Raw genomic sequence first — 27,743 nt, 5'->3', positions numbered from 1 at the left:
ACACGCCAAGTACATTCTTCTCTGCTGCTATTTTCCATTGAGAGAAGCAGATAAAAGTCTAGTCGGCATGTGACTGCATCTATGCAAATCGCATACAAGCGTGACTGCCCACTCGCACTGGGGATACAGTATAAGGCCGGGGGTCACACTAGTGAATATTCTCTCATGCAAGAGAATCAGGCAGATTATGCTAACGACACGCGGATCAAACTGTCACAGTTTGATGCAATTCTCTCACATAAGAGAATCGGAGCACAGGTGTGGGGAAGAGGAGAACAAAAATATCTCCATTGACTGTTGATGTGCCCAGGGGATGGGGACGACTCGGCACCCGGGCTTTGTTGTTGCCTGATCTCGGGGGATGTCAAGGTGGTCGGCTCCCGGGCCCGTACCCTGGGGTCACTCTTAAAAGAAAGGGGGGAGTTATATGGGATAGGGAATGTTCATGACGCCACCTGTGGTGTCTGGTGAGGATCACCAGCGCTGCGACAGTCCTCTGAGGCCGGTGTTTAGGTAGTTTAGGTGGTGCGGCTCCCCACAGGTGGAGCGGGGACTCGGGGCAGTGTAGAAAGGGTGTAGAATAGAGCGTTGGCGGGTGCAGAGCCGCGGAGGAAAGAACAAACAAAGGCGGTAGTTGAAGTCATCCAAGTCTTTACTCACTTTGGTGTTTAGTCAGCTCAGAGCTCCTCTCTGCTGTCACACGGCGAGCTGCGGCCGCCAGGGTGGGGTTCAGCACTCTCCAGCTAGTTAAGGAGCACTTGTCAGGAACCCGCTCTAGTGTGTCCCTCTCTTGTTCAACTTCTCCCTCCTTGTGTCCCCTACTGAGTCCCGTACAGGTACTGCGATGTCCCTTGTGGGTAATGTGTAGTTCCCGGACCAACTGGGTGCCCTTTTTGGTGACTTGTGGTGAGAACGTGGCGTAAGGCCGGGTCCCTCTGACCGGGGACAGAGACGGTTATAACTCTGCCCTGAGACCAGCGACCGAGGACCCTCAGCCGGCTGCAGCCTTGTGCCGACTTGTCGTCCCAAAGACCCACTACCAAAGACCTTGTTATTAAAATGGCCTCCAGTTATATAGAATTCTAGTAAAGTGCTTAGGTAAATGCTTCCTCCACCCTCACTCACTACGTGGTTCCCCCTAACTTTGGTCGCCCCCCCCAACTCCTCCATTCAGGCCCGGGTCAGCACTATGGTGCTTTAGGCCCCCTTTAGAACTGGAGTGGTGTAGTGTTGAGTGTGTGGTAGGGGGTCCTGTGTAGTACTCCATCCTTACCTGGGAGGAGATACCACACCTTCTGAGGTGCAGTACCCCTGTGGCAACTGAATCCTCAGGGGCGCCACATTGTGCGAGTACATCGGACTACACTCGGATGACATCCAAATGCAGTCCAATTTTTCACTGGCACCCCTAAACTTGAATGGGCGAGTGCGAGCCAATCATCGGATGCACTTGGCATGAGATAAGAAAAGGGAGGGAAAAAATAAAAATCGCAGATCTGTGCTGCCTCACTGAATAACATTGGTCTGGTGCAATCTGAATTTTTATCAGATAGCACTCGTCTGATTTATTCGTTCCTGTGAGCGACCCCTAATCATGACAGTGTGCGCAATGCATAATTTGGCAGTTTGCAGCCCAATTGAGTGACTACATACTTTTTTCTCAGCCCAAAAAATACTGATCAAAGATGTTAGACTGGTTGCAGAAATCAGCAGCTAAGACCACGTTCACACTTTCAGTATTTTATATTATTATTTGTAAGTCAAATACGCTCAGGTAAAACCACAACAGAAACTGTAGTAGGCAAAAAAAAAAAAATCTGAAAAGGAAAGATGGTCCACAAGGTATTTAGAAAGGGCAATAATGCAGAATAAATATTTATAATCCAATTCTTTCTATTTTTGTCTGCCTAAGGGGACAGGGATTAAAGATGAAATGTGCTGATAGAATGTGATAATAGTTGGAATAACAATTACCAACATGGCTGAAGTTATATGTAGTGTAAGGTAAGACGTGACGTCACCAATCAGGTCAGTTTTTTTACTTTTCAAAAGGCTTTTGAGAAATGAAAGCTGAAGTCTATTGCACTTTTTCCTGGAATTTTTTGTTCCTTCCTAGTATCAGTTTCATTTTCTCATAATATTGAGGTAAACATTAGAGCTTATTCACAAGTCCATGTGACTGTTTTATGTCCCCCCCCCAAAAAATACATATATTTTTGTTTTTTTAACTTTATGATGGTTCATCTTTCATCTGTTTGCATTCACTTGAATGGGAAAGTCTTTTCTGCAAAACTGATCAAAGAACATACATTTTTTAATTTTGTTTTATTGGAAAGGGGGGGGGGGGGGGTGTTGCGGACCATCGGTTGCAAAAAAGCACAGACATGTAAATAGAATGTGTGTGATGTCCAAAAAAAAACCAAAACATTTCTTTTTAGTGAGTTTCCGAGGCGGAAACTCTACCAAAAAAAGAAAATGTTATCCCCACAACTGTATCAATAAAATTTGTCAAAGCCAGATATCAGATGTATCAAAAACCGCAGCGTCAAATTGCATGCAAAAAAAAAAACAAAAACACAAGAAACCTTAGGCCATGTTCACACATTGCGCTTTTTTTGCAAATTTTCAGCTGCGTTTTACAGTACCAGCGAAGTCTATGAGATTCCAGAAATCTCATGCACACACATTGGTTTTCGTTTGAGCAATATTTTGTGCTTTGCATGTTTTTTTTGCAGAGTAGAGCATGTCATTTCTTTCAGCGTTTTTTCACCCATTTGAAGTAATGGGTAGTGAAAAAACGCTGGAAAAAAAATAAAATAATGCACCAAAAGTGCATGTGTCAGTTTTTTCAGCGTTTTTTTGTGCCAAAACCTGATGTAATAGAATGACTTTTTTTTTTCTTTTTTCACTGAACTTTATGTACATGCACAAAGACTAAAGGACAGGGAAAAAAAACTCAGCAAAAACCAAGCAAAATCCTGAACAAACCTCCCTGGCAAGAGATCAGGTTTTGCTGCAGAAAAAAAAAAAAAACACGCTGAAAAAATGCAATGTGAACATAGCCTCATAGGTGCAGAAAATCTGCAACATCGAAAACCCACCAAAAGCGTTTAAGGCACTAAATGCACATGCTATTTTTGATGCATTTTTTTTAATGACCAAAAGGCAGGAACGGGTTACAGAAGAATGAGAAATATAGGAAGAGGTTGTATACCTCTCCTAGTTGGATCCACTACTGCCTGGGCTCAAAAGCTGCATCAAAAATTGCAGGTATGTTTATGGAAAAAAAAAAAGTAAAAAGCTCTAGTGTTGTTCAGCTAAAGCAAAAAACCCTAAGGGCTTGTACACATGCTATGGTTTTTTTTCCAAGGGTTAAAAAACACTGCATTTGATAGCACCAGCTAGGTGAAAGATTTCTGAATCTCACACACATGCTGCATATTTTTTCCCTTGTGGATTTGATCCCAAGTGTTTATCCAAATTTGCAGTGTGTCAATTGTTTCAGCGTTTTGCAACTTTTTCACCTATTCAAATGAAATGGGAAAATAAATGCATCAAAAACATGAATACTCTACACAGCATTTCTCTTGCCAATACGGCAGTATTTTTCAGCAGATTTTTCTGCTGTAAATACGGAACACGTACACATACCCTATAGGGTTTTAATTTCACCTCATCCACATGCTACAGTATTTTGTGTGTCTTTAAATCCCCAGTATTTCTATTGCAGAAATGCATCTATTTGATGCAAATTTTACCCATTCATTTCAATGGGGACCCTAAATCCACTGGCCTTGGCACGATTTAATTTTTCCACAACAAAAACAAAAAAAATGCACATAAGGCATGAATAAGTTTTCAAAATATGTGCAGAATTTAGATGAAATCTTGTGGATGTCAAATTTACAAATCCTCGCCAAATATGCAAAGTGTGAATCCTGACAAAGTATATTTATATGCATTCTGATTTCCATGGGAAAAAACATCTAACTTACTTTTGTAATGAAATCTGTAGCAAAAAGCCAAAACAGATGATTTCTACTATAGACTGGTAGTTAAACTGCGTCTGCTCCATACATGGATTTGGCCACTTGCAATGAGGTTCATCTACATATGGCTACTTGAGAGACAATATATTTTAACTGTTTTTACATCTATGGGGGGAAAAAAATCCAAGACCATAAGACAATAAGGATTTTCCACTCAAACGGGCGTCAGTCTGTGGGTTGAGTTTATATGGGTTTCGGAGGAGAAAATTTGCAAAAAAAATATATATTTTTATGTCCAGGTTTTTTCATGCAATTTTTCCAAATCAAAGCCAGAAATTGATCTAAAACAAAAGACACCTCTAAAAAGTTACTTTACCTCCTCTTGAATGCACTTCTGGCTTTTGGGTCGAAAAACCAACAAAAACTTGAAGGTGTGACCGCAGCTTAAGGGTATGTGCACTCAACAACTTTTTTTCAGGCATTTGATCTTGTCAAGTCTTTAAATAAGACGCTTCTGAAAATATTGTCCTTTTTACTTTACTTAATGTGTTTTTTTTTTTTTAGGGGAGAATTTTGTACTGACATTTTCCAGGTTTGTTTGTTTTTTTAAACTCCATTCAATAAATGAAGAAACTGCTAAGCGGATACCCAAAAAGTGTGTGTTTCCACTGTACTATTGTCAGAAACTATAATCATGCATTGTAAACAGGCTGTCACCCACCCAACAAACTCAGGTATTAAAGAACCATGCAGGTCAGAAGTGCCTGATATTTTATTCTTATTGTCCATGTCTTGATATTGAATACTTTATGCAGATTGCCACTATGATTTGGAATTTAACATTGAAGTTTCAATAAACGTGGAAGTTTTTAAAGCAGTGAGTGCTGGCGATTTTCTGGGTTCAAGCATCGTTGGGAAAAGCCATTTACGCCCTGCACCAATTAGGTGAGTTGAATGGAATTACGTCATCTTTTAGTTACCCGATAAACAAGCAAAACGCTCGTTCATCAAGTGAAATTACCATCTTTTAGTGTACTTTTAAGAAAAAAAAAAAAAAAATCATCGCTCTCTGCAGCACAGTCTATATAGTGTCCTTTATTAACTGGACATGTGCTGCCGAGAACAATAACAGCCTATGATCACAGTATTACTGATCCTTCTGTGTGCATGGGAAGTGTCTATATGGGCTATTAAACAACCGCGGATCAGCATACACGTAGCTGATGAATGTTCATTTAACTCCATAGATCATTCAGAATATCGCTTCGCAGAGTGTCTCATCTGAGAGAATCGGGCCAGTTATGCTAATTACACCCTGATCGCACAAAATACAGAAAACAATACACACTTTCTCCATCATCTTCATTCTATCAGTCCTTGAAAAATCAGACTGCACGCAGATGTCATCCGAGTGCAGTCCAATGTTCTCCACGGACTCATTGACTTGCATGGCCGATAATCAGATCCAGCGATTTTTTTTCCTTGAACCGGCTCTGTCCAAGGAAAATGTCAGACACGTACACAGCCCCTTAGAATAATTTTGTTCTCGGCACGATCCAATGTTTTGGCGGGTCCCACGCTGACCGAAAATACGGTCATGTGCACCTGCCCTAAAATACACAAAAGGCCTCTTTCACTCATTTAGAAACTAAGGCAAAAAGCGTGTAAAAACTGCCATGTCACATTTTATTATGCCCTTTTTTTTTTTTGTTCTGAAGTTTTTAAAAGTTCCCAAGAGAAGTCTAGGGGAAAAAAAAACCCCCGACTATATCTAAAGTAAACCGCTTGGACAATAAATGCCAATGATTTCTAAAAATTCTACGAAAAATACCAGTGGTCCAAAATGCTTTGTATGTAGCTATTTACATAGTTTGGTGCTTTACTTTAAAGTAACATTAGACCATAGTGATTTGGGGGCAAAAAAAAAAAAAATCACTCCCCAGCAAATGTGAGGATAAAAACCATCTGCCCAAAGTTTCAGGCATCAAAACAAGTATGTATGTATAAGGCAATGAAAAATTCAGTGTGAACGATCCCCAAAGTCTGAAGCAAACCATAATCTACAAATAACTTAATTCATATATTGAAACTATATCTAACACAGAGACAGATATTATGCACATCAAATCGACATCATCTTACAGTGACAACAAAATGGACGAGTTTTAACTTATTTCCATCGACATGGCGACTTTTTTTTTTTGTGGGGGGAGAAGGAAGGGGACGGGGGTCCCGGAGTGGAAGCAGAATTTACCAAGAAATTGACTTGTTGCGTTTAAGTCTTCGGCAGTTAAGATTCTTTGGAAATGCCCTCATTTAGTGCAGATTTTGCCCATTCCTTTAAACAGGGGGACCCTAAATCTGCAGGTTGAAAGTGTTATCCCGACGTTGTTTTATAGCATTCACGCAACATAATAAAACATTTTTTTTAAAAAAAAAAAGCATAAACTTTAGATGCGGATTTCAGTTTAGAAATCAGTGAAGAAAATCTGCACCAAATACATGTGAACCTGGAAAGAAAAAAAAAAAAAAAATTCTTCGAAGAAAGAGAATATTTATTAAAATACATTTTAAAAAAATACGGTGAATGAATGACAAAAAAAAAAAAAAAGGGAGGGGTGTTCTAACCTAGAAGAAGGGCACTGAATGGGTTAAATAATTAGAAGGACACCACTAAAAGCACACGTCCCATGGTGCTGTATGGACAGATCCCTACGTGCATTTTTTTTCCCTTGACAGACTTCTCAATGCAACTCCATTCTGCAAATGGTTAAATGAAGGTCTCCCCCATTTCCTCCATGCAATCCCCCCCAATACCTGCCTCGTACACACCATGCATTCTGCCTGCAGACTTTGCATGAAGTTGTTGCTCTTATTAACGTGTTTTATTATTATTTTTTCCTGCATTATTTGTCCTTTGCCTTCTGAGCTGTCATTTCTATCAGATCACAAAGTCTTGGAAGAGAAGAAAGAGTGAGAGGGGGCAAGTGCCAATAGAGGGTCGCAGCTAGCCCTGTATCCCCAGCTATCCATGCACTGCTAAAGTGCAGCTGCCCCCTCCCCTGCTCACACATATACACAACATCCTCCTACAGGAATACATTGTTGCAAACTTGGGAAGCTCTTAAAAAAGCCCAGAAGCCCCAAAAAGGGTGGAAAAGCCCCTCAGCAGCCAGCTCAGACTCCCCCCTGTCTGAGGAGACCCGTTGCAGAGCTTTTTCTTACCCGTCCGGACTTTTTCCAGGCAGATTTGCAGGGCCCGGTGCGCCGCTCTCTCTCCCCTCAGCTCCTCACCCCCCACCGCTGCTCACTGCCTCATTCCAATATGGCCCAGAGGCCGCCACTGCGCATGCGCCTCGCTCTCCTCCTTCACTCTCTGCCTTCTTTAATTTTTTTTAGGGCATTTTTCGCTCTTCCTCCACCCACTTTTTTTTCCTCTTTAGCTTTATTTTGCCACCCTCTCCCCCTCCTTCAACTCTCCCCTTCTCCCCACTCACGGTGTTTAGGGGTGCACTTTTGTTATTTTTTTAATGACATGTCATGTAATAATAGTAAGGTGCCTCGGAAGTGTCTTAATCACAGGAAGTGCTGTCAATTTCGAGTTTCTGCACAGAAGCCTTGATAAAAGCCCAACAGAGGGATTTTGATTGAAGAAACAATGTTGTGGACCGTGTTCACATGAATAACTTTGGGGGATAATGATATTAATCATCTGTAGATGGCAGAGGACTCCTGTGGACCCACATATGGCCACTAAGGCAGGGCTGTGTGCACAGGAATTGGTGAAAACCCCATGTTATGTCCCCTCAATGGTGAATATTCACTATTAACTCTGTATGTGCTGACTATTGGGGGAGGGGGTGCTGTGTGACAGATATGTGGTCAGGACTCATATACAGATCTCTATGGATATACGTGTGCAGAGGAGTATATATGCCTGATTCCTTCCCCCCATCCCCCTAATATATTATTGCAATGAGATTTGTCAATACGATCAATAACAAATTATTAGTGAAAGGACAGGTGCAGATGGACGTATTTTAGGTCTGGGTGACATCTGATAAAACATCCGATCGCCCTCTGACCAATGTTATTCTATGGGGCCGTTCACATGTCCGATATTGTCTGCAGGAAAAAGTCGCAGCTTGCACGATTTGCATACGATATTCGGATCACACTCAGCCATGCAAGTCAATGAGTGCGTGCAAACTATCGGACTGCACTCGGATGACATCTGAGTGCAGTGCGATTTTCACAGAAAGTAATGGAGAAGATGGAGACTTTTTTTTTCCATCTTTTCCTCATCCAAGAAACTTGGATCACACTCTGATTACCACAATCGGCCCGATTCTCTCGGATGAGAGAAAATACGCTCATGTGACCTTGGCCAAAAGCAGAGTATTTGCCCTCAGCAATCAATCAGGATTTTATTTCGTAGGGTAAGTTTCCACAATGAGTATTTGGTGCTTTTTTTTTTTGCATAGCGTCTTGGGCTACGTTCCCACAATGAGCTTTTGGTGAGTTTTTGATGTTGCAGATTTTCTGCACCATATCTGCATCCATTAAGTAAAATAGGTTACATAAATTTTTTTGAAAAATGCAAATGAAAAAAATAATCAAAAGCTCATTCTGGGAACCTAGCCTTAGGTTACTTACGTTTTTTCATTACATTTTTTCTGCAATTTTTTTAACATGTTTTTATCATGTTTTTGGCACTGCTTTTTTTCTTATTGATGTATCATGCCTTTAATAAAGCTGCTTTGTTTTTGATACTTCCTGGTATTTGGCTTTGATATAACTTTATTGCTATACTTAGATGAGGATTACGTGTGTTTTTGATGCTTTTCCACCGCATAAACACACTAAAAATGCATGTTTGTTTTTTTCTTGTGGATTTTTCGCACCTAATGCAAGTCTATGGGGAAAATCTGCGTGGAAAACTCAGCGTATCTGCAAGAGAAATTGAGATGTTGCGGATTTGAAACACGCACCGCAGGTCAGTTTATACTAAGTAAAAAAAGTAGTACAGTGGGCAGGAGATTCCTATAAATCCCATCCACTTTGCTGGAACTGGAAGACGCTGCGTTTTTGACGCAGAAAAAATATGCAGCAGCATCAAAAATGCACCAAAAGCTCATCGTGGGAACGTAGCCTTATATAGTTGCAGCAAAGTAGATTAGATGCGGAAAATCCCCAGATCAACAATTCCCATGGGGTTTTAGGCTATGTGCCCACTATGCAGAATTGACGCAGAACATTTCCGCAGCGTTTCTGCATGTCCTTGCCAGTAAAAACGCATGCGGATTTTACACGCGTTTTTCAAATGCATTGAGTAGGCAAATCCGCATGCGGTTTTGAAGCGTTTTTACATGCGGATTTGCCATGCGTTTTTCAAATGCATTGAGTAGGCAAATCCGCATGCGGAAACGCACAAATAATGGACATGTTGCGTATTTTTCCGCACTGAAAATCTACTGCGGAAAATTCCGCAGCATGTGCACAGACCATGCAGATTATCATTGGGGACAATGGGGCACGTATTACCAAGCGTTTTTAAAGCGTTTCCGCTGCGGAAATTCCGCAGCAAAAATGCTTGAAAAACGCATAGTGGGCACGCAGCCTTAAAATGCACTCAAAAACGCAATAAAGAAATGCAAGTATCGTATTTTGGTAATAGGTGCAGAAAATCTGCAGCATCAAAACCAAATACTTATTTGGGGAATTTAGCCTTAGAATTTGTGCACAAACCATCTTTTCCAGGCTGGTGATCCCACCAAGTTTTTCAAGAGAAAGACTTTTCAGGAAATCTGTTTATCACTTATTTATTTATTTTTATTTATTTATTTTTATATTGTTTCTTGAGCTTTTTTTCAACATTATTGGGCGCCGACATTTTTTTTGTGATTTTTTTTTTTGTGTTGTTTTCCGTAACTCCATTCAACACTGAAAAAAAACGTTATTGGTAATTCAAGCAAAAATGCCAGCGAAATGTTCAAAAACGCCTGGGCATATTTTGAGTTTTCCCATCATGGATTCTTTGGAAACCTGAAGTGGTTAAAAGAGGCTCAAAAGACTGAACATATGAACGGCTATTCATTTTTACATAGAAATGCCTGCGTTCATTCTTTTCAGTGTTTTCTGGGCGCTTTTTAGGTGGATTTTGGAGCGTCGGACCCACCTGAAAAAAATGTTGCGTGCACATGCTCGTATAGGACTGTAAGAAAATAAAAGCTGTCTCCTGATTTGCTCCACTTTTTTTTTTTTTGCTTAACCTCCCCCATTGCCTTTTTACTCCATACAAAGAGATTATCCCAACATATATAATCTATCCGCAGGATCCAGCCAGGACCCCCACCGATCACAAGAATGGAGGTCCTAAGCCGCTGTTTTGGAGGAATTTGAATAGAGCGATGGTCACACATGCGCACTTCTGCTTCATTTTATATCTGACTATTTCTATATGTTTCCTGTAGTCTTTGTAAGTGGATCAGCGGGATTTATAGGTGACCATTTCTTTATTTAAACTCCCCCAAAATCAGGGACTTAAGGCTTCACCCCATTATATTGATCCTGGGCTCCCACCCGTGGGTCCTCCAAGGATTAAACAGTATCCTGTTATAACTTTATTCTCTTTTGTATGTGGAAAAAACATCTTTCATTTTTCGTTTCTATAGCAAGATTTGGGACATTTATAATGTATTAATAATAAATTATATTGACAAAAAATAAAATAACGCACAAAAAAAACTACATGAATATTCGTACAGACACACAAATATTGGTTCATTGCATTCATCAACACATAAAAATGCTTTTGACCCAAAAAGCTAGAAGCCAGATAAAAACATAAGTCCTCGCTTTTGTCTCCTGCAAAATTGTAAAAAAAATGTCAGTCTTTCTTTGGAAATGTAAAAAATGTTCTAGGTATAAGGCTCTTTTATGTTAGTGTCAAGTATTTCATTCATCACAAATGTTTTTAAAAAATACTGAATTCCTAGATGGAAACATAAAAACACAAATGTGAACAGAGCCTAAACCATTCCTTGATAATAACTAGCATGTAAATTGCAATATTAACCGAGCCTCTTCGATGAGCTTTCATTACATGTGTTTTTGCCTGGAGCAATATTATCTGAGTTATTTTCTCCATCTTTTATTTGCACTCATATTTGCACACCAGTTCTTCTGCAAGCTGATTTCACACGTTGCAAATTTCTACCCGCAACGTTATTCCATCTAAGATCCGCACATATTTTCCGCTCTTATTCATGCATTATAATATGCAATTTTGTTGTGGAAATGCACTAAAAATCAACAAAAAAACAATGCTAGGTCAGGGATTTAATCCACCAATTTAGGTGGAAAATCTGCATTAAAAAGGTGCAATTTTGCAACCGAAATTTACATGCCGTGGATTAAAATAACGCAACAGAAGGCAATCTTCGCTCAGATTCCACACACACGCAAAAAAATGCTGCATGTGGATGAGATTAAATTAGAAGTCATCCACTTTGATGGTACTGTAAAAAGATGCAGGCTTTACATATGCACCAAATAGGTACGGTGTGAACCAAGTCTAAAATGCTCCTATACTCACTAGTACAATTCAGGCTCCAAATGGTTAATAAATAATAATGCCTATAAGATAAACACAAAGAATTCTATAGACATAGATAAGCCTATGCTTAAATAAAAAAGTAAACAATAAGATTGTTTACAATTAACAAAATGCAAAGTGAACGAACAAAAGAGAAATCTAAATGACATCAATATTTGATGTAACTGGCCTTTGCGATCAAAACATCATCAAAGCATCAATTAGTCTTGGTACACCTCCACACTGCTTTGAAGGAATTTGGACTAGAAGTTGTCCCAAACATCTTGTAGAACTAACCACAGATCTTCGTTGGACGTAGGCTTGTGCAAAGCCTTCTGTATCATAAACCCAGACAGAGTTTATTTTGTTGAGACCAGGGCTATCAAGGGTCCATATCACCACTTCCAAGACTCCTTGTTCTTCTTTACGCCGAGTATACTTCTTACTGACATTGGCTGCATATTTGGGGTCGTTGTCCTGCTGCAGAATAAATTTGGAGTCAATCTGACGCCTCCCTGATGAAACTGCATGAAGGATAAGTATCCGCCCGTATCTATCAGCATTGAGGACACAATCTTGACCAAATTCCCAACTCTATTTGCTGAACTGCAGCCCCAGACTTGCAGGGAACTTCCACCATGTTTCACTGTTGCTTTGCCTTCACCATATTTCACTGATTTGTTAACCAGCCTGAAGAAGGAGCCTCTGTGCTCTGAAATCGTACAAACATAATTCTTCTGATTAGCCAATAAAGGAATCACTCCTAGAATACTTTTATAATTTTTTGGCATAAAAGTATTTACTTCGTCTGTTACCTGCAGAAGCTCATTATTGTACTGCTCCCCACCCCTTTGGCGAATAAACTGCTAAATATTTCTCATTTTGGCTCATCGGTCCAGAGCACCTGCTGCCATTTTTCTGCACCCCAGTTCCTATGTTTTTTTTCTGCAGAATTAAGTCACTTAGTCTTGTTTCCATGTCACAGTGATGGTTTTTGGTCATAATTCTTCAATAATGACCACTTCTAGCCAGACTGCTTTGACCAGTAGATGGGTGTAGCTGTGCCCCACTGGTTTCTGATAGTTCTGAGCTGATGGCACTGCTGGACATCGTCCAATTTTGGAAGGGAAGTAAGCATGATGTGTCTTTCATTTTCTATACTAAGTTTCCTTGGCCGATAACTGCATCTATGGTCCCCAACATTACCATTTTTTGGTGCCCTCAATGCTGAAAAATAAAGTAAGATACTAAATTATCATGCAATACCATTAGGGAGGTGCCTGAGTGGCTACAAATTTATTTTTCAGAAGAACAAATATACAACCAATGTTATTTAGAACTATCTTCAGCATAATGATTTGCAAAAATTCTTTGCAACTACAAGTGTACCGAGAAAAACGGATGCAATTTTGGAGGCAAAAGGACAGTCACACAGAATATTGATTTGATTCACATTTATTTTGGGCTTATTCACTTTACATTTTGTTTTTGATAAAAAAAAGAAAAAAACTATTAACACTTCTATTTTTGAAAGCATTCTTACTTTGAGGCAAATTTTTCCACATTTATCACCCACTCCTGGTTTTGGCTCCCACTCCTGAGAAAAAATACTGACCGAATACTGACCAAATACTGATAGTGGGGCCGTGGCCTTAGTGATATCCCAATCTCCTAAAGTCATGGCATATCTATAAAAAGTGTTTCCCAACTTCAGTCCTCAAGAGTCACCAACTGATCCTGTTTTCAGGAATTCTGTCACCTGTGGTGGGGACCACTTCTCTAGAATATGCCATCAGTTTATGATCATTTGACGTCTGATCTCTAGGAATGAAAGGAACACAGTATAGTAGAGTGATAGTATAGCGCTTTAGAGATAGTATAGTGCTGTGCTTTCTTTATTGTTTTTCCTTTGCACAACAGCCTTTGGCCACTTGCTTTAAAGGGCACACAAGTGCATCCCCATTCAAGTGACTGTGGCTGGCTGTAGTTTTCTAAATAGCCAAGTGGTTGGGAGTGTCACCGTTCAGGAAAAAATTATAAGGGAACACAGACTACACCAGCTACAACATATGCTTCTTATCAAGATCAGGGGTTGGACTCCTACTAATTTTAAGTGATGGAATATCCTAGAGATACGCTATGAGTTTGAAAGATGGGAAAAACAATTTAAAGGGGTTGTCCTATGAAAACCAGTTATCTCCTATCCACATTATAGGTGATAACTTGTTGATCGGTGAAGGTCAGACTGCTGGGACCTGCATGATCGGCAGAACGGGGAACTTTTATCCCTGCAAGAATGCAGCGACAGTGCGCATGAGCGACCTGATTTCTCCATCAACCCCATGGAATGAGAATGAATGGAATGATGGCGGGGCGCTTGCCTTTACCATGCCATTTTGTAATGGAGATAAAAGTTCACTACTGGGGATAAAAATTTTCCTATTGGTCCAGGTCTCTGCAGTCGAACCAACACTGATCAGCACGTGTGTGTTTTATATATATATATATATATATATATATATATATATATATATATCCTATGGATAGGTGATTAAAGGGGTTGTACAGTGAAAATAAGTTAACAATGGAAGGAGATCGCTAGTCAGGAACAGCTTATTGGCTATCACTTCATGTAATTTGGCCTGAATATTCTTATGAGTCAATGCCATCAGTTAGTTATGATTCCTTGGGATCCATTTAAAACCAGGTCCCTGAGATGTTCAGTCACCTGGTAGCCTGAATCTACGTATTAGTTCAAAAAGACATAGACATTTTATTAAATATGATGAACAATCCAATTATTCTTTTTCTGTCTGTGCTATACTTCAATAGCTGAGTGTCTCATATAGACAATGCAGAATAAAGCCAATTTGAGAGTAGAGCAACACTAATATATTACAACCCCATGTCCCTGCCAAACCAGAAGTTTTATGACCCAAAGTGACAGCTTAAAGAAACCTGTTAGATCAGGTCTATTAAAGGGGTTATCCAGGCTTGGGGCTCAAGTCTGCAGTCACTCTGTGCCCTCGCAGCATGCTGCGCACAGTGCGCACTGTCAGGGTTATCCGGTCATGTGACCGCAAGTATGTGTTTTGTATTGAGCAAGGCTGCGCACGTCTAGTCGGCGTGTGGCCGAATATATGTGACGCACCCCTGGGCCTGTGTCGCGCAGCGTTGCGCACTCGGGAGCTTACCCGGAGCCGGATCTGTTGAGGGTTGTAGTCTCGTGGCGGTGACCCGGTCCGTGCCCAGGGAGTCAGACTAAGTGGCGCTGTATTAGTGGTAGATGTTGTACGACTACGCCACCCGTTGAATGCACCGAAGGAGCTGCCGCTGCAGGGCAGACCGCTGAGGCCGGTGGTAGGATTGTGCAGCGTGATAGTATCACCCCCAACGGGAGGGGTATGGCCTCAGGGCAGCCGACGTGGATGATGGGGGTAGCAGGAACCACTCGGAGACGGTACGGTGTAGTTCAGGGTCTTTACTGGTGACAAAGATAGACCCTCCCGGAGTACTGGCTAGCGATTGGGGCCTGGTCAGTCCTTGAGCAGATGGGATCTCCCCTGGCCAGGCGGAGTTGTAGGCCTCCCAAACTAACTGTACTCTTCTGGCTACCTTGCTAGAGGCGGGTATAAGTAGCCCACGTCCCTGAGTGTACCGTGTGGTGCTCACCCGTATGGCCGGTGACTCGGGGCCTTCTAGTAGCTTCCGCTCCACGACGGCGGTGCTGGTCCCACGCGTGTGACCGTGCCTTCGGGTTTCTTGGCCAGAGGACCTGAATTCCCCTGCCGGTCGGTTTCTGCTGCTGGATAGGAGTTAGTCCCCACAGCCTCGGACTCCGGGTCCGGTGATAACTTCTCAGTCAGGGCGAGCTCTGCAGCTGCCAGCCCCTGACTCTTTGTAGTACTGCTCCCACAGAGCTCCTGTTGTTTCTTCCTATGCTGCTTCTCTTCTCTGTCTCTACTTCTTCTCTACTCACTAACCCTGCCTCAGCCCTAGGTTTATATAGGGGAAGTTCTTCCCCTCCCAGGACTGGGCAGGAGGTGTGGCATGCACAGGATCCCTGACCAAGAGACCTCCCACCTGCTCTCAGACATAACATTGCCGTTACTGTGGAAACCAGACCCCTGGGGTGCCACATTCCCCCCTAGTGAAATTTAGTACTCCGGGACTAAACATATTTTTAGAAAAACATAACAAGGTATAAACAATAATAATACAATAAGAAAAACACATAAAGATGGTTACGGCATGTCCGCAACCGGGTGCAGTCTTTGAAGAAAAGCAAGGTGTCCATTTCACCAAAACAGGGAGACGTAACCAGGTAGGGGTCTGTCCTGCCCCGAGTCCTTAACAGTCTTTAGTCCATTCCTAGGTTACGCTCCAACCATGTACAAGGATTCCCGGTAAATCCACCAAGGACTCCTATAAATAACTAGAAACACATAATTATACACAAGCAACAAGAAAAACAGGTAACCACAAATAAAACAATTTATACACTTCAAATCCTCCAACGTGCGGGTAACTGGCCTCTAGTGGCCCTAGTGGACCTACGGAGCTGACTGTCTAGCCCTGAACTACAGGGTGTAGGAGCTGTCAAGGGTAAACTGGGCAGCTGTCTACCGGCTCTTTGGCTCACTAGGGGTACGGCAGGCTCACTATAAGCAGAGGGTTGATCCTCCTGTTCTGCTTGTGTGGAGTCTTCTGCCTCCTGGACCGGCTGCTCTTCCAGCTCTACCTGTTGCTCCGTAGGCACTTGGGATGCTGGTTGGAGGAACGTGAGGACGGGTACCACAACTGCACCATTGACTTGAGTCCAGGACCGAGGGAAGTCTCCGAGCACAGTACTAACCATATCCTCCCTTTCCTCTACGGGTCGATGGTCTTCTTGTTCCTCTTCAGGGTTCCGTAGCTGTTCAGGACACTTCTTCAGGTGATCCCGGGATACAATGGCTATGGTCTCCCCTCCGTCTTTACTGATGGTACAGACTTTCGGGTTCTCGTGGCTTGAGGGCAGTACGGTGTACGGGTCCTTCTCCCACTGGTCGTCCAACTTGTGGAGCCGTCTTTTCCTCTTCAAGACCTGCTCTCCGGGTACCAGGGGAACAGCGGGAGCATACTGGTTGTAAGTTTTCTCTTGTCTTTCCCTAGCCTGACAGAGACTTCGCTCCACGCTCTCCTGTACTTTCCGGTACTGCTGCTGCCTCTCTGTGTCCCAGTCTGCTTCTGGTGAAGTGTCCTCGGGTGTCAGGACTCCCATTTCCAGGTCAACAGGTAACTTACCAGGTCTCGCCCTCATTAGGTAAGCCGGGGTACAGTTGGTGGAACCTACCGGGATGTGGTTGTATAGGTCCACCAGATCGGGCAGCTTCTCAGGCCACAGACTGCGTTCTTCCAGGGGCAACGTTTTCAGGAGATCCATTACCACCTGGTTCATTTTCTCACAAAGTCCATTAGTTTGCGGATGATAGGGTGTCGTCCTTATCTTCCGGCAGCCATACAGATTGCAGAATTCCTGGAAGACCTCCGCTTCAAAGGCAGGTCCCTGGTCCGTCAGCACTTGGTCCGGGTACCCGTGTGGACGGCAGAAGTGCTGCTGGAAGGCTCTAGCTGCTGTTTGAGCCGTTAAGTCCTTAACGGGGACGAAAACCAAGATCCGGGAGTAATGATCCACAATGGTTAACGAGTAGACGTAGCCACTTCTGCTTGGGGTCAGTTTTACATGATCCAAGGCTACCAGTTCCAACGGCTGCCGGGTGACGATGGACTGCAGGGGAGTCTTCTGGCTGGCACGGTCCTTCCTTCTTAGGTTGCACGGGCCACAGTCTCTGCACCACCTCTCGATGGTTCCCCTCATGCCTACCCAGTGGAACCGCCCACGCAGCAGGAACTCCAGCTTCTTCCATCCGAAGTGTCCAGCCCCGTCGTGGTATGCCTCCATCACCATGGCTGCGTCTCTCCGTGGCACCACTACTTGCCAGATTAGTTCATGCGTCCGGGAGTTAACCATTCTGCGGCACAACTTCCCCTTGTAAAGGAACAGTCGACTCTTCTCAGCCCACAGTTGCTTGGCTTCCTCCGGAGCGTCTGGGTCAAGGCGAGCCTCTGGCCGAGTCAGCATCTCCTTTACCAGCCGGACGGCAGGGTCACTGTCTTGCGTTTCCTCCCAGTTGTAGTGAGGCAAGGGGTTAAACGTAGCGGCTTGCTTACTCCTTACCCGATGGGAATACTGGATAGTCCCATGACGGTGGAACGCGGGGAGTTCGACTTCTTCCAGTCCCTCTGGATCTTCTCCTACGTCCGGTAGGTTTGGCATCCTGGACAGGGCGTCCGCGTTGGTATTGGAGCGTCCTGCCCGGTATTTGATTGTGAACTCGTAGTTGGACAGACGGGCCATCCATCTCTGCTCTAGGGCACCGAGTCTTGCCGTGTCCAGGTGTGTCAACGGGTTGTTATCCGTGTACACGGTGAACCGGGAAGAAGCGAGGTAGTGCTTAAAGCGTTCGGTGACTGCCCACACCACTGCCAGGAACTCTAGCTTAAATGAGCTGTAATTCTCAGGGTTTCTTTCGGTGGGTCGCAGTTTTCGGCTAGCGTAAGCGATTACTCGTTCTTTCCCCTGCTGGATCTGGGACAGTACGGCTCCTAGCCCGATGTTACTTGCATCGGTGTAGAGGATAAAGGGCTGGCTGTAATCAGGGTACGCCAGGATTTCATCCCCCGTGAGGGCCATCTTCAGCTGGCGGAAGGACTCTTCTTCTAACTTCTCCCATTTGAAGGGCGGCTTCTGGTTCTTGGCCTTCCGGGACTGGCCTATCAGGAGGTCCTGCATAGGAGCTGCCTTTTTGGTGAAACCGGGGATGAATCTGCGGTAATAGCCTACCAACCCGAGGAACTGCCGCACTTCCTTTACACTGGAGGGACTTGGCCATTCCTTAATTGCGGTGATCTTATCAGGGTCGGGAGCCACTCCGTCAGCGCTCACCACGTGTCCCAGGTACTGCACCTTTGGTTTCAAGAGGTGACACTTGGAGGGTTTTACCTTTAAGCCGTAGCTTGCCAGAGCTTCGAACACTTCCGCCAGGTGTTTCAGGTGGTCCTCATAAGTCTTGGAATATACGATGACATCGTCCAGGTACAACAGGACCGTCTCGAAGTTTCTGTGGCCCAGACAGCACTCCATTAATCGTTGGAAGGTTCCCGGTGCGTTGCAGAGTCCGAACGGCATACAGGTAAACTCGCTAAGTCCCATCGGGGTGGTGAATGCGGTCTTCTCCCGGTCCGCCTCTGCTACAGGAACCTGCCAGTACCCGCTAGTGAGATCCAAGGTAGAGAAGAAGTTAGCAGATCTTAAAGCAGCCAAAGACTCCTCTATCCTTGGTAAGGGGTACGCATCCTTGTGTGTGATACGGTTAATTTTCCGGTAATCTACACACATCGTCATGGTGTTGTCTTTCTTTTTGACTAAGACTAGTGGAGCTGCCCAGGGGCTACAGCTATCCCTGATCACCCCAGCCTCCTTCATGTCCCTAAGCATCCCCTTGGCGTGTTGGTAGTGTGCAGGGGGTACGGGTCGATACCTCTCTTTTATGGGAAGATGGTCTCCCGTGGGGATGTGGTGTTCTACCCCCTTGACTCGCCCGAAGTCTAACGGGTGTTTACTAAACACTCTCTCGTACTCTTGAACCACCCGATAGACTCCCTGTTTCTGGTGTGAGGGAGTGGAGTCAGTACCCAAATGTAGTTGCTGACACCAGTCCTCCATTGTTTCTTTAGAGCCGTTACCTTCCTCCGGGGAAGATGGAGGCAAGGGTTCTACGGACTGTATGGAATTTTGATTGATGGTATACAATTTGGCTAGCGTGGCATACCGGGGCAGGTACACTTCCCTCTTCCCGATATTTATTATGCGAACGGGCACCCTCCCATGGCGTACATTAACCACCCCCCGTGCTGTCAAAATGGTGGGCCTACTGTCTGAGTAAACTGGTTCTACCATTGCCTGGTAATCTCTACCTCTCAGACCAATAGCTGCCCGGCACCAAATCATCATTTCACTTTTTGGGGGCATGGCAATAGGGAAAGGGTCACACATTCTTACGCTACCAATCTCACCACCGGAGAGTTCTATCTGTTGCCGTCGCATCAGTGCCCGGATCTCTTTCTGGAGCACTCGCTGCTGGCCGGAGCTGGCGTTCTTGGCAACCTGTTGTAAAAGGAAAATTACCTCTGCAAGACAATTTTCAATTACATTAGTTCCTAGAGTTATCTTTGGGTGACTCTCGTGTTTGTCAATGTCTACAATGATCAGTCCCTGTGCTGCCAGTTCGACTCTACCGATTTTAATGGTCACCTCTTTAAATCCAATCTGTGGCACGGGCTGACCATTGCTGGCGATGATACTCAAGTCGTCGTCAGGGTAGCGGGTGATATCCGAGTCATTCCAGTACTGCTTGAAGAGCACGTACGGGATAGTGGTGACCTGTGACCCGGTGTCCAATAGGGCACTCATAGGGATGCCATCCAGTACCACAGGCAAGACTGGACGTCCTCCCACATATCTGTCGCGCCAGTTCGATGGGCCTGATGATCTTTTTCCTGGGGTTTGGCCCTCTACCCCAGGTTGTGCCAGTTTAAAGGACAGTACCTTGCCATATGTCCGGGTTGATTGCAGCGGCGGCAGATGGGTTGTCCGTCCTCGTTGTATCGGTCGCTGGGTCTTCCTCTGGCCGGTGGGGTCCTCCTTGGTCGACGCCACGGGATGTCCTCCGGTCCGGATGCCAGCTGGATCTTCCCTGGAGTGGAAACCTGTAAAGACTGCACAGTTCGGGTTAGCGCGGCAACGCTTTTAGCTAGCTCTTGGACCTGATGGTGCAGGTCTGGAGCCGGGTCATTGTTCAAAGCCTGCGCATCAGCTCCCACAGGCCCTGCCGACAAGGGTGCCGCCTCCTGGTGGTAAGTGGTAGTTGGGCGTCTGTGGGTCACAACGCCACCTGGTGCCGGTTCTCGGAGCACCCGGATGGCTCTGTCCTTGAACTGTGCAAATCCCAGATGAGGGTCCTGTAAGGCCATTGCCCGCAACTGGGTTCGGTGGGCATTGCAATATAAACCCTCTATAAATTGTTCAGTCAACAGCCGGTCCTCGTCTCCCACGCCGTCAGGGTCGGTCTGCTTAATGGCTCTCAGGGCCTCTTGTAGGTTCAGGGCATAGTCCCTTATACTCTCATGTGCCCGCTGTTTGCACCCGTAGAATCTAAGCTTGATCTCGGCTGAGGTGCGGGTATCAAAGGTGTCCCTCAGCCGGGTTAGTATCTCTGCGACAGTCCTCCTCCCAGGTGGCCAGGACTTTACCTCCCTTTGGGCTGCCCCGGTTAATTGGGCCACCAGGATGCTCACTTTTTGCTCCTCTGTGAGGGGATACACCTGGAAGAGGCTATCCAGCTTTTCTCTAAAGTCATGCAGGGTATGTGACTCCCCTGAGTACTGGGGTAGCCAGGCTGCCCCCGGGATATAGGGCATGGTGAAAGGCATGACCGCAACAGCGGTGGCGCTGGCGGGGGTTGAAGCGGTGAAGCTCTCCTCCGTATCCGACATCCTTCTCCCCCCTAGTGGACCGTGGCCTACCTTGCGATGATCCTCTTCCGTAGGCCGCGGCTCCGCAGTGGATCGTCAGGGTTGAGGACCTTCCGTCGCGCTCCTGTGACGTCAGCGTCTGCTGGGCTCCTTCCAGGACCTTACGCGACGTCTGGACGTGAGGCGGGGCTTCAGTTCTCGCGCGCTTTTGGAGTCCACGCCCCTCTTCTTCCCGCGCGGCGTCTTCAAGATGGCGTCCAACGGCGGGAAAACTCCACGGAAGGCGGGAAGAAGGCTGAAAATGGCGCCGGATGGCGGGAATCTTCACCGATGGCGGGAGGAAGGCTGAAGATGGCGCCGGATGGCGGGAATCTTCACCACTGGTAAGTTTGAACAGTCTTTTTTCAGGCACGCAGTACCCGGTGGTTGCGGGCACGAAATCCTGCCGACTACGCCAAAAGTTGACGCACCCCTGGGCCTGTGTCGCGCAGCGTTGCGCACGCGGGAGCTTACCCGGAGCCGGATCTGTTGAGGGTTGTAGTCTCGTGGCGGTGACCCGGTCCGTGCCCAGGGAGTCAGACTAAGTGGCGCTGTATTAGTGGTAGATGTTGTACGACTACGCCACCTGTTGAATGCAGCGAAGGAGCTGCCGCTGCAGGGCAGACCGCTGAGGCCGGTGGTAGGATTGTGCAGCGTGATAGTATCACCCCCAACGGGAGGGGTATGGCCTCAGGGCAGCCGACGTGGATGATGGGGGTAGCAGGAACCACTCGGAGACGGTACGGTGTAGTTCAGGGTCTTTACTGGTGACAAAGATAGACCCTCCTGGAGTACTGGCTAGCGATTGGGGCCTGGTCAGTCCTTGAGCAGATGGGATCTCCCCTGGCCAGGCGGAGTTGTAGGCCTCCCAAACTAACTGTACTCTTCTGGCTACCTTGCTAGAGGCGGGTATAAGTAGCCCACGTCCCTGAGTGTACCGTGTGGTGCTCACCCGTATGGCCGGTGACTCGGGGCCTTCTAGTAGCTTCCGCTCCACGACGGCGGTGCTGGTCCCACGCGTGTGACCGTGCCTTCGGGTTTCTTGGCCAGAGGACCTGAATTCACCTGCCGGTCGGTTTCTGCTGCTGGATAGGAGTTAGTCCCCACAGCCTCGGACTCCGGGTCCGGTGATAACTTCTCAGTCAGGGCGAGCTCTGCAGCTGCCAGCCCCTGACTCTTTGTAGTACTGCTCCCACAGAGCTCCTGTTGTTTCTTCCTATGCTGCTTCTCTTCTCTGTCTCTACTTCTTCTCTACTCACTAACCCTGCCTCAGCCCTAGGTTTATATAGGGGAAGTTCTTCCCCTCCCAGGACTGGGCAGGAGGTGTGGCATGCACAGGATCCCTGACCAAGAGACCTCCCACCTGCTCTCAGACATAACATTGCCGTTACTGTGGAAACCAGACCCCTGGGGTGCCACATATGCAAATCGCATACTTGCGGTCACGTGCCTGCCGGAGAATCCTAACAGCACGCACACTGCGGGCTGTGAGGAATGACAAGTTTGCGATCGCATAGAGTGACTGTAGACTTGAATTCTAAGGCTATGTGCACACGGTGCATTTTTGATGCGTTTTATCTGCGCAGAAATGGGCCAAAAATGCATTGCAAACCTTATCCCAGAAGCAGGATGTCCATTCTTTGTGCGTTTTGGCCTGCGTTTTTCCAATACAATGTATTGGAAAAAACGCATGGCAAATCCGCAGGCAAAAACGCACAAAAAAACGCATGAAAACGCGGATTTTCCGCAGCGTTTTTTGCTGCCAAGAGGGGCAGAAACTTGCAGAAGCACTGCAGATATTTCTGCAGGCAATTCCTGATTGTGCGCACATAGCCTAAGCCTGGACAACCCCATTAAGCTAGGTTCACATGGGAGATTGGGACGATAAATATACAAATATTACTTTTCAATTCATTTTAGCAGTGGCAGTGATACATCAGATAGATATAGAGTGTGTGTGTGTGTATGTATATGTGTATATATATATATATATATATATATATATATATATATATATATACATAGTGACCTATTTTTGCATTTTGCCTTTGTAGTAGGAAGTCAAACACGCTTAGGTATGACACATGCCTAACCGATGTAGTAACCGTCTCCTTCTGACCTTTCACCTTGACTAGATAACTGCACAAATTCACTTCCAGATTTACTGCAGCTAACCCAGCCATAATCATAAGGCTATGTTCCCACACGTTGTGTTTTGCAGCATATTTTGCTGCAGATTTTTATGCAAAATTTCAGCTGCGGTACCAGCAAAGTCTACGAGAAACCAGAATTATCTGTTCCCACATCTTGTGTTTTTTTAGCTGCGTATTTTGTGCCTTCGTTGTGTTCTTGGAAAATAAAGCATGTCACTTCTTTGCATTTTTTCAGCGTTTTTGCAACGTTTTTTGATGGCAAAATAGAATGGGGTTCTTCTTTTTTTCACAGAACTATATGTACATGCATAAATAGAGACGGAAGGACAGTGAAAAAAATGCTGAAAAAACGCAGCAAAACCTGCAGATTTGACGCAGCTGATTTCCTGCCAGAGATCAGTTTTGCTGCAGATTTCTGACTGAAAAAAACCACAACATGTGGAAACATAGCCTAATACTTTCCAGTCAATAAAACAGATATTAAAGGCTATGTTCACCTTGAACTGATTTTTTTGATTGATCCTAAATGTAATTTATTTCTAAATAGTGTTCATTATTTTTTTTGTAAATTTTTACCACTGTAGAGTGTCTGTAAGCAAGGGTATACCTAAAAATCATAGTGCCCCTCCCCCCAAAAAAAATAATTGGTCAACTAGGTGGGGTCACAGTGCATAGGTGCAATCGCAGAAGGGCATACTTCCCAACTTTTAAAGGCTGTGAGAGGGACACGTATTGTGGCACAGTAATGTAACACTACTGAAGCCCCTTAGTGTTCTCATCTACTACAATACCCCTTTCATAGCCCCCATACAGTATGATGACTGCAAATTTTTCACCTCCATAAACATATGATATCCCCACAGTGAATTTCCCCACACAATTTGCCCTTACAATACCCACCCCCTATGCACAGTATGATGCTCCCACAGTGACTCCAACAAGGTATGTTGTCCCTACAGTAACCACCACACATTATAATGCTACCACAGTGCCCTCAATACAGTATGATGTTGCCACAGTAACCTACAACAATGTATAATTCCCCAGACACAGTATGATACCCCAAAAGTGCCCCAAAAGAGTATGATGTTCCCACAGTTTCTCCTTCACACATTATGAGACCCCAATCATGACTACCACAGTATGATGCCCCCGGTCACCCCTCTCAGTATGATCCCTCTAGACCCCCCAGACATTATATGATGCCCCCCTAAACACAATGTGATGCCCACACAGCCACCCACAAATTATGATGCCCCCCACACTGTATGTTGGCCCCCACATCCCACTTACACAGGATGATGCTTCCACTGCCCCTCACACAATGTGATGTCCTTCTACAGTATGATGCCCTCACACAGTATGAAGACCCTACCACCCCCAACAGTATGATGGCCCTCACATCCCTCACATGCAGTATGATGGCTCCCACAGCATCTCCCACAGTATGTGTACCTCCAAAGACAATATAAGGGCTTCCACAGCTCCCCACATAGTATATTGACCCCCACACAGTTAGATAGTTCATACATCCCCATCACACAGTATGATTGCCCCCACAACCCTCACACATTATGATGCTGTACAGTCCACCGCACAATATGATGCCCCCACCGCCACACACACACACACACACACACACACACACACACACAATATGATGGCCTACACAGCACCCCACACACAGATAGCTCCCACAGCACCATCACATAGTGTGATGGCACCCATAACCCTCCACAAAGTATGATGGCCCCATAGCCCCCACACACAGTATATTAGTTTCCACAGAGCCATTGCATAGTATCATGGCACCCACAGCCTCCCACACACTGTATAATGGCTCTGATGTAGTGAAATCTTTGCACCTGCTGCATTGAGATTATGATGCTCAGGCAGAATGGTGGTTTAGGGACCCGACAGCTCCTTTTTGCACTATTATATTCAACTGTATCTGCATCTCGAACTCAAGATGTCAGTGGGGGAGTGTCGTTCAGCCCTTGAGCCCCTCAACTCGTGGGTCCCTTAGTGACCTTGTGGTTTGCCGCTGTTAGGGGTACGACACTGTCTGTAAATCATTTACTTAGCTGAGTTATCTGCAAAAAAGATACAAATCCATAAGATCTCCTGCTCCTGATTGCTTTCTGTCACATATGTGGATTGTGGATCGTGGACCCACTGTGCCACGGGCCTGGCTTACCTAGGAGGGGCGTAGCTAAGCAGCTACCTGATAGTGGAGTTAGACCTGAGCTGCAGGTAGCCACCAGGTACCACTCCTAGGCAGTCTCCGGTACTGCAGCTGCAGCAGGATCGCAGACACAGACTCACACAGGCAGGACTGGATTCGGATACTGGAATAGGCTTTGACAGTACGGACTCTGGAACGCTAACCAGGACAGACACTGGTGCTGGTTCTAGTACCGCTGGAACACTTACAGGTTCAAGTATCACCGATGTGGCTTCAGATTCAGGTTCCGCTGGAGTGGCATCTGGGTTCAGGTACCGAAGGAGCGGTGTCAGGCTTAGGTACCGCTGGATCAGTGTCAGGCTCAGGTACCGCCAGAGTGGTGTCAGGCTCAGGTACCACAGGAGCGGTTTCAGGCTCAGGTACCGCAGGAGCGGTGTCAGGCTCAGGTACCGCATCAGGCTCACATACCGCAGGAGCAATGTCAGGCTCAGGTACCGCCAGAGTGGTGTCAGGCTCAGGTACCACAGGAGGGGTGTCAGGCTCAGGTACCGCAGGAGTGGTGTCAGGCTCTGGTACTGCAGGGAGCAGTGTCAGAGTACACGTAACACAGGAGCGGTGTCAGACTCAGGTACCGCAGGAGCGATGTCAGTGTTCAGGTACCGCAGGAGAGGTGTCAGGTTCAGGTACTGCAGGAGCGGTGTCAGGCTCAGGTACTACAGGAGCGGTGTCAGGCTCTGGTACCGCAGGAACGGTGTCAGTGTTCAGGTACTGCAGGAGTGGTATCAGGCTCAGGTACCGCAGGGAGCAGTGTCAGAGTACACGTAACAAAGGAGCAGTGTCAATGTTCAGGTACTGCAGGAGCGATGTCAGGCTCAACTACCACAGGGTGCGGTGTCGGGGTACACGTAACCCAGGAACGGTGTCAGTCTCAGGTACCGCAGGTGCGGTATCAGAATTCAGGTACCACCGGAGCAGGGTCACGAGCGGCACCAGGGTTCAGGTCCCGAAGGGGTGGCACCAAGGTTCAGGTCCCGCAGGAGCGGCACCAGTGTTCAGGTCCCGCAGGAGCGGCGTCAGGGTTCAGGACCCGCAGGAGCGGCGTCAGGGTTCAGGACCCGCAGGAGCGGCGTCAGGGTTCAGGACCCGCAGGAGCGGCACCAGGGTTCAGGTACCGCAGGAGCGGCACCAGTGTTCAGGTCCCGCAGGAGCGGCGTCAGGGTTCAGGACCCGCAGGAGCGGCGTCAGGGTTCAGGACCCGCAGGAGCGGCACCTGGGTTCAGGTACCGCAGGAGCAGCCCCAGTGTTCAGGTCCCGCAGGAGCGGCGTCAGGGTTCAGGACCCGCAGGAGCGGCACCAGGGTTCAGGTCCCGCAGGAGCGGCACCAGGGTTCAGGTCCTGCAGGTCGGCACCAGGGTTCAGGCCCCGCAGGAGCGGCACCAGGGTTCAGGTACCGCAGGAGCGGCACCAGGGTTCAGTTACCGCAGGAGCGGCACCATTGTTCTGGTCCCGCAGGAGTGGCACCAAGGTTCAGGTCCCGCAGGTGCGGCTTCAGGGTTCAGGTAGCGCAGGTGTGGCTTCAGGGTTCAGGTACTGCAGGAGCAGCTTCAGGGTTCAGGACTGGGATGGGATAAAGGAAAAGGTTCAGACTCATACAACACGGAATACAGGGACATGGTAACTCACTAGTTGCACAACACTATTAAATGCGGAACGTTGCTCAGGTACCTCCCTACTGGGGAGCATGACTTATATACTTGATGCCTCCCAGCTATTGGCTAGGGGCAATTCCAAAGTATGCACGCTGCCCCATTAAGAATAGGGGAGCGTGCACACTAGGTGCGCCGCTGGGGGACCTGCGCTGTGTGCAGACCCAGGGGAACCACAGCAGGAAACGTGGACACTGCAGCGTGGCCGGGGCAGTGAGTATGTCGGCGCCTCTGCCAGGAGGAGGCAGAAAGGGAACGTTCAGGGACACCGGCATTAGCATTACACTTTCATTGTTCCTCCTTTTTCATGGTGTTAGAGATAGCAGGAGAGAGGGGGTTGTGCACAGATCTGCAGTAGAGAGGGGAGAAAGAAGCTCAGAGTTCAGAGAAAACAGGCTACTGTCTAGTAGACAAAGAGGAAAGCACATGAAGGGTAAAGTATAGTGTTGGAGCAGTTCATGATACATTAAGGCAAGTGAAGGCATAGCACCCTGGATT

General features: G+C 46.2%; 1 protein-coding gene across 2 annotated transcripts in view; it reads right to left on the bottom strand.

Moving 5' to 3' along the window:
• SFMBT1 (Scm like with four mbt domains 1) overlaps positions 1–7,340 on the bottom strand; it is a 97,969-nt gene extending 90,629 nt beyond the window's left edge. For both annotated transcript variants that reach the window (XM_073644360.1, XM_073644361.1), the window contains exon 1: positions 7,215–7,340. The gene's annotated coding sequence lies outside the window, so the exon portion shown is untranslated. The remainder of the gene's footprint in view (positions 1–7,214) is intronic.
• Positions 7,341–27,743: the final 20,403 nt, after the last annotated feature.

The sequence above is a fragment of the Phyllobates terribilis genome, unplaced genomic scaffold (genome assembly GCF_046119375.1).
Source record: "Phyllobates terribilis strain yellow unplaced genomic scaffold, ASM4611937v1 Scaffold_8__6_contigs__length_399053987, whole genome shotgun sequence".
Lineage (NCBI taxonomy): Eukaryota > Metazoa > Chordata > Amphibia > Anura > Dendrobatidae > Phyllobates > Phyllobates terribilis.
Note: the sequence above shows the minus strand (reverse complement) of the source record. Positions and strands in the feature narration are given on the sequence as shown.